The sequence below is a fragment of the Phyllostomus discolor genome, chromosome 14 (genome assembly GCF_004126475.2).
Source record: "Phyllostomus discolor isolate MPI-MPIP mPhyDis1 chromosome 14, mPhyDis1.pri.v3, whole genome shotgun sequence".
NCBI lineage: Eukaryota > Metazoa > Chordata > Mammalia > Chiroptera > Phyllostomidae > Phyllostomus > Phyllostomus discolor.
In genome coordinates, this window is record NC_040916.2 from 45,099,888 (window position 1) to 45,108,343 (window position 8,456).

The following is an 8,456-nucleotide window of genomic DNA, read 5'->3' on the forward strand; positions in this document are numbered from 1 at the left end:
GGGAGTCTCCCACCTCCCCGCCGCCCACTCTGCCCCCAACCCTCTGTTCTTCCTCCCTAGTCTCTTAACCTTAACCCTCTTATTTCTCTCCATGTGCCTCCTCTGGTTCATCCTGACCCCGATGAAGGAGGGAGGCCTGCATGCACTTAAGAGCTTGAGTCCTGGAAAGAGAAAGGAAGATGTCACCAGGAGGTTTTCCTTGTCCCTCTCATCTCTTCCACTTCCCTCCCTACTGTCAAAGCAGTGTGGGCTTGGGCCTCTAAGCAAGGAACTAAGGAGCCAGGATACCAGGATGGCTGGCAGTCAGGCTGCTGGCTGATGGACGAGGACAGGTGAGTCGGGCTAAAGCCAAAAGAGAGATGTGGAGATCGGGACAAACTGACTCAGAGAACCACACTGAAAGAGAGAAGTTACCGGCTGTCCCAAACCCACATGGCCTTACTGTCCCCCAAACACAGGGTTAGAGATGTTCCATCTTTCCTCAAAGAACCCTGGACATTCCTAAACAGCAAAACTGCTCTTTCTCCATCCCCGCCTTCCATAAACGCCCTTTGATTCTGAAAATGTCAGTGGGGAGGAAGAAATCTACTTCAGACAGTACAGATTGGCTCCCACCTTGGTATTACCTGCTAAGATTCTTCCCTGTTTGGGGGCTGAGAGAAAAGACAGACTTCTCAAAATTCCCTGGATAGTGGTTGTCCTGGGAGACATCAGCATTCTTGGATAGTTTCTCTGAGTGGGCACCTCCTTCCTCCATGCCCCCACATTCTTTTTTTCTGGACTGGAGGAAAGGAGAAATGGGGGTTTACTGCTTCTGGCCAGTCTTGACTGGATTGAGATCAGGTCACATAGCTTCACCATCTGGGCGGAACCCACCATGAGGAAGCAAGAGGCAAAAAGACACACACACACACACACACACATATGGAAGGCCAGGTGAACCAACGAGATAAACACAATCAGAAACAATGGAACAATACTTATACAAGGTTAACTGCTGAAGTTCAAGGCAATTCAGTGGCCAGTGGGGCTGTTTTAAAGACTGGAAAGAGGCACTGGGAGGAAGAAACCTCAAAATACAGAAGTTGAAATCTCCCTAGATCCTAGCACAGGGCTCAGGTACTCAAACACGTTTTCATTGATTCATAAATGGGGATTAAGGTGTAACTCATTTTTATAGCCCAACTAAAATCTCAATTCAATCCAATAAGTATTAAGTACTTACTTCAAGTACAATCCACCTTGGGATGTGGCCCTAGTCTTTACAAAAAGTGACCATCTATTTGAATTAAAACAGCACTTACATGTACTAACTGATTAAACAGCAATATCAAAACTAAAAAATAAAACACCCCAAAAGCTACATTGAACACAAGTCCTAAATGAAAGAAAAGACAATAAAAGTTTTTTTGGTGATGACTACAGGGGAAGATGCCAGATGTGTTTTGGGAAAACCTCAGTGGGAGGTGACTTGGTGCAAAAGAAAGGAGAAAATGTTCTGAAGAGAAACATAACTTAAGCAAAAACATTTACTTGGTGATCATGGAGCCTGAAGCATGAATAAGAAAAGGTCCTGTATGACTGATATGTAGGAGTTAGGAGCAGAGGAAAAGGTAAGAGGGAGACAAATTTTGGAAGGTCTGGTATGCCAAGGTGAGTAGGTTCAACTAATTTGATAGGAAAACTAATTTGATAGGAATAGCTGTTTTAAATTCTTGAATAAGGGTGTTACTTGTCAAAATGCTTTATTGTAGCAAGAAGACAAGGAGACCTTCTAGCAAGAAGATAGGAAAGTTCAAGGATAAGGGGAGAGAGACGGTCAGACAAAGATGTTGATATTCAGACGATGTGAATGAATCTGAGAGTGATTTCAAAGAGTCCAAATGACACTGTACTTCTTCCCTGGAGTCTTCTGCAGAAAATCAAACAGTCCCACACATTTGGCACCTTTAATAAATTCAAGGATCTCCAAGCTTGGAAAATCACTGTCTCCCAGTCCCTACAAGTGGCTATTTCACACAACTGCTTCTCTTTTCAAGTTTCTTTCCCCACCACCTCCTTGCTCATCTTAAACAGAATCCATAGCCATCTTTGGAGAAAACAGAAGTAATAAAGTTAGAATTCTATCACCTTTTTGCCCTCTGCAGATGCATTTAGCTGCATCATCACACCTCTCTCACCTAGTAGGTGTATCCATATTGCCTGCCCAAGACTCACCTTTCCACTTTACTATAAGCTCCGTGCCCTCAGGCCTCAGCTATGTCTGTCCTGCTCACTGTGGTAGCCTTTGCATTCAGCACAGTGCCTGGCACATAGCAGGTATTAACCATTAACACATTGGTTGAATAAAGCTATACTCTGTATCTCCTCTTTCAAATCCTTTCTTCTTCCCTTCCTTTATTATTTTTTAAATGAATCTGTAAGTCAAGAGCATTTTCTTTTTATTTATTTATTTTGGAGAGAGGGAGTGAGGGAAAGAGAAAGAGAGAAACTTTGATTTGTTGTTCCAGGTACTTATGCATCGATTGAATGCTTCTTGTATGTGCCTTGACCAGGGATCGAACTCAGAATCTTGGTGTATTGAGACAATGCTCTAAACAACTGAGCTACCCAGCTAGGGCCTCCTTCCTTCCTTCTTTTATCTATTTTTTTAGAAGACTATCTTTTCCTCACTGTTTTTTTAAGGTTTTATATATTTATTTTTAGAGAGAGGGGAAGGGGGGAGAAAGAGAGGGAGAGAAACATCAATGTGCGGCTGCCTCTCATGTGGCCTCCACTGGGGACCGACTGGGATGTGCCCTGACTGGGAATCGAAATGGCGACCCTTTGGTTCACAGCCTGCACTCAATCCACTGAGATATACCAGCCAGGGCTCCTTTTATTTGTAACCACTTCTTTTCTACTGATATTTTCCCCTCAGCAGATACACATGCTCAAGTACCTTCCATAATTTAGAAGCAAAAATTCTAAACTTTTCTTTGATCTGTCTGTATTTAGCCACCACTCAATTACTTTCTTCCCTTCACAGCTAAACTTCTAGAGTAACCTAAACTTTTCTGTACCTGTTTCCCCCTTCTCAGCCACTTCTCAATCATTTTCGTTTTTGCCACAACAAATCTACTGAGATTGTTCTCCTCAAGGCCACTATACACCTCCTTGACACATTCAATGAACAGCTCTTCAGTCTTTATCCCTTTACCTTCTTTATGGCATTTGACCCTGTTGAACCCACTTTCCTTGAAACTTACTTACTTTCTTTCTTTCTTTCTTTCTTTCTTTCTTTCTTTCTTTCTTTCTTTCTTTCTTTCTGACTCTTGGGTTCCTCTTTCTCTTGACAGAGACTAGGACTTAATAAGCAAACAAACATATTTACTTTTAAATATTTTATTTACTTATTTTTAAAGAGGGGGAAGGGAGGGAGAAAGAGAGGGAGAGAAACACCAATGTGTGATTGCCTCTCACACCCCATCTACTGGGGACCTGGCAGGCAACCCAGGCATGTGCCCTGACTGTGAATTGAACTGGTGACCCTTGGGTTCTCAGGCTGGCGCTCAATCCACTGAGCCAAACCAGCTGGGACTAAAGATATATATTTTTTAAATGAATGGATAGCTTCATGTCTATTAATATGGCCTCTCTTTCTCAGCCTTCTCTGACCTCTCCTTAAATGCCGGTGTTTCCCAGGGTCACGTCCTTAGCCATCTCTTCTTACTCTACACACCTCATTGATCAAGCTAATCCGTACCAACAGTTACAATAACTACTTATGTGCTGTTCACCATAAAATCTAGCGATTTGAGCAGGGTCTTCCTCCTAAGCCCTAAACTCACATACACAATTGCTTATTGAATACTTCCATTTGGATTTTCATAGGTGTGTACCACTTAGTGTAAAGACAGGAAGCTTGTGTCTTATCTTTGTATCCCCAATGCTTATGCATAATGCCTGACATATAGTAAGTAGAGGAAGAAATAAATGCATCAAAGATGTGAACTACCCCCCAGTGTCAGGCTGAGGTCTTGCCTGACTGCTTCAAATCACAGTGAACTTTCTCTTCCTGAACTGATAGGAGTGCTGACCCTGACCATGGTGAAACTTCAGCTAAGCAGAGAGGAATGTTCCATTCTGAATGTTTTCCCAGATAACCAAAGTTTATCCAATTAAGTGCAGAATGCTTTCATTTTAACTGTTTCAAATTAGGGATTATTTTAAATATATTAATTTCCTGTGGGTTACACAGTAGAAAGAGCATGATTAGGAGTCATTAAGAAATAGATTAACCTTTGGAGCATGGCTTCGGATAAGCTAATCTCTAAGGCTGAGTCTGTCATCTGTGAGTGGACACTTTACCTGCCTCCCTACCTCATGAGATCAAATAAGTTAATGTAGGTGAAATTTTATAAATTCAAAATGTTTCACACATTTAAGATACCATAATTTAAACAGTTTTTTGCTTGTTCAGAAGAAACACTGTGAACTTAATCGTCTAGGAAAACAGTGAGGACTCAGAAGTCTAAAATATATGTTGTTGGGAACTGCCCTGCCTGGTATCAGAAGCTGTAACCCCCCACCAAGGCTAAGGCTGAGGGAATGACCTTGGACCATAAGCCACCAAGGAGACAAAAGCTTATCTCCCCGGCAGGAGCCTGCTTCTGCTCCTTTTACTTCACCCTGCCTGGTCCCCAATGCTTGGTCGGTTAGTCAATGACGGGTAAGATTCCCCAAGGGGGGGACGACCTAAGACAGGCATGATCATGTGGCAGGCCCCCAAGGAAGGACTTGGGGGTCTACAGCAAAAGGGGGGTGATGGACCCTCACCCCTTGGCTTTGACATAGCCTGAGTCCTTATTGTCTGTGAGAAAATCTCCCAATCTCTTGGCTGCCTTACGTCCCTTGCTCCACCTAAGCCTGAAACAATGACAGAGGGTGGTGCAGCCCTGTGCTGGAAAGGATGGGTTCCCTGGGTGATCAGGCCTAAGAAAGAATATGTAAAATCAAGCCCTGGCTGGCGTAGCTCAGTGGATTGAGCGCAGGCTGGGAACCACAGTGTCCCAGGTTCGATTCCCAGCCAGGGTACATTCCTGGGTTGCAGGCCATAACCCCCAGCAACCACACATTGATGTTTCTCTCTCTCTCTCTCTCTCTCTCTCCCTCCCTCCCTCCCCTCTCTAAAAATAAGTAAATCAAATCTTTTTTAAAAAAAAGAATATGTAAAATCCTGTGAAACCTTCTTTGTTTAGAATGCTCTCAATTAAATGATAAGGGTCCAAGGAAGAAGTAAGTTTGTTCCTTAAAGTTTTTTACAGCTCTTTAGCCATCTGACCCTAATCAAAATAGGTCCTCAGAGTTCCTTGTTATTTAATCCTTACTTCCCGGCAATGAGTAATGAGCTTTACCTGAATTCCTGTGTAAATGAACCCAATAAAAGCTGCTGAGGAAAAGGCTCTTGGTACTTCTTCTTCCAGAGATCGGTCACCTTTCCTTCCCAAGCAGATCATATCTTGGTAGACTTATTTTCATCCATGGCAGACGGGGGGTTTGGCAGACAAAGCTCCCCCACAATATGTACTTAATACTGTTTGTTCCTCCTTTACATGGCCAAAGAGGCTATAATTTTCAATTGTCTGCTTTTCTGTTTTCCTAGTCTTTTCTTGCTGTGTTAATGTTCATTGTTATTAGTGTTGCTTCTAAAAGCTCTTCTTTACTCTTTTAATTTGCTGCTAATTATATGCTGTGGATTTGGAGATGATTACTAGAAATGGGTATAGATTAAAAGAAAATAAAGTCTTCCCCAGGAGTGAAGTAAATGAACATTATTCCATGTGACTGTTATGTCTGTTTTTTTTTTAAGTGTGTTTTCAATTTATTCTTTTAGCAAATGTCTGAGCAGTAGTGCCAGACACTGTGTAGGAACTAAAGCATAGTCCTTGCCCTCATGAAAGTTCCAGTCTAGTGGGGAGGCAGGTAATAAAGTCACAGATTAAAGTGAAGAGTGATTATTATAATAGGAAAGGTATGCAGTTCTGTAGAACTACATAACAGATGTGTCTAATGTAATTTAGGGAGCTATGATGGCTTTGCAGAAGTTACAACTTTCCAGCTGAATCCTGAAGGATGAGTAGAAATTAACCGGGCAGGGAGGGGTACGCATGGGAAGGCAGTACCAGGCAGGAGACAGGGAATGGGGAAGTCTAGGGCACAGGAAGAGGTCATAGAAGAGGCAGAGAGAGAAACTGACCATAGTGAGTAGTGGAGGAACTGAGAATTATAGGTGGAACAGAGTATAAGAGACAGACAAGGGGTGAAGCTGGAGGGGTAAATAGGTAAGCAGTTGGTAGCAGAATTCTGCATTCAGAAGTTATTAGTGTATTTGCATCTTCTTGTATTCTCACTCCCCTTCTTATTTTCCAGTTAGACAGTACATTTCTTTTTTTTTTTTTTTTTTTAGATTTTATTTTATTTTTAGAGAGGGAAGGGAGGGAGGGAGAGGGAGAGGGAGAGAGAGAGAGGGAGAGAGAGAGAGAGAGATCAATGTACGGTTGCTGGGGGTCATGGCCTGCAACCCAGGCATGTACCCTGGCTGGGAATCGAACCTGCAACACTTTGGTTCCCAGCCCGCACTCAATCCACTGAGCTATGCCAGCCAGGGCGGCAGTACATTTCTTTTAATTAAAAAGGACTTTCACTCTTCCTGTTTTTTGAGCAACGCCACCTACTCTTGTCCCCAGAGTGTGGTGTGGTCAGTGAATTGATAGAGCAACTGGAGTAAAATGCTGCCACATTCATTATGAGGTTGAAGTTATTACCTCATAACCTTGTGAAGTAATTATTAGAAAAATCATAGGCTTGAATCTCACAAGGTCCTCAGTCTGCCAGTTACCAGCTCTCTAATTTGGAGACAGGTTACTTAACCTCTTTAAGCCTCGGACTTTTTCATTAGCAAAAAGGATATCTCAACATTTAATTCATAGAGGTATCAGATGATTAAATGAGATATTTGCATAACATCTAGCAAAGTGCAACTGATAAATGCTAGCTCCTGTTGTGTCCTATCACTTCCCTTCCCTGAACTCTACAGTCTGTTCTCTTCCACCTGCCCCCACGCGGTGCTCCATAAGCATTCCCTCTCCTTTGCATTTTCTAAGCTTCCCACTCCACTTGCTTGTTTCTCTTAGCCTACAAATGTCCTCAAACTCTCAGCTAAAAATAGTACCCCCTCAGTCCAGCTCTCTACCCCCCTAAGCTACCTTTCCATTTCTCTTCATCCCTTTCCCACCATACTCCTTGAAGGAGTTAACACTTCCTTCTGCGTTGTATCATGGACCCTCAGCTCTGGACCCTGGGTTCAGAGAGGCTGGAGTGAAAAAGAAGTCAAGGAGCAACCACTGTCTCCGAGGAAGAAGACTAGCGGTTCAGGAGTCAGTGGTATGCTGGCTGCCTGGACTTCTGCACTTCAATTTACTCCTCCACTTTTCACAACCAGCTAACTTTCCAACCCTTCCTGTTCTGCTAGAACTTCTTTCTCGTAAAATGACCAAGGTCCCTCGTTAGTACCCACCCTGTGCTTAAGGAAGCTATGCTGCTGATCACTTCTTTGGAAGCATGCCTCTTTCTCAGCTAAAAGTTTATTGAAGCCTCTACCAGGGATGTCCAACCTGCATGCAGCCCGGGATGGCTATGAACGCGGCCCAGCACAAAATAGTAAATTTACTTAAAGCTTTTTTTTGCTCATCAGTTTTTGTTAGTGTGCGTGTACTTAATGTGTGGCCCAAGACAACTTTTCTTCTTCCACTGTGGCCCAGAGATACCAAGAGGTTGGCTACCCCTGCTTGACCACTGAACTAAGTAAGGACTTGGCGTTCATGATCAAAAACCTGTAATGCCTATCGGAAAAGTCTGAAGTCTTGAGCAAGTCTTTTAATGCGTTCCATAATCTGGTCTTTTCCTTTCTTCCCTTCTCTCTCAAACAACCTATGCTTCAGACATACAGAATAAATCACCATTTCCTGAGTATGCTCTGGATCATCTTTATCTGATGTAAGCTTTTGCTTATCCCCATCATCTGGGAAGCACTTCTTCCTATACCAATTAAATAGTTAAATGCATCCTTCTCAGGCTACCTTTCAGTCCTAACAAAAATGATCTAGCCCTGGCCAGTGAGGCTGAGTTGGTTGGAGAGCTGTCCCACAGCTGAAAGTTCACATGTTCAATTTCCGGTCAGAGCAAATGCCCACGTTATGGGTGTAATCCCCTGGCTGGGTGTGTATGAGAAGTCAACCAACAGATGTTTCTCTCACATCAGTACTTCTCTCTCTCCCTCCCTTCCTCTCTCTCTAAAGCAATGAAAAAATGTCCTTGGGTTAAGATTAGAAAGAAGGGCCTTTTGGGACTGGGCAGCTTTAGGGTGGGCACTTTTTGCCCTGTGGCTTAGGAAGCAGGAAAGACTTTGCCTGGAA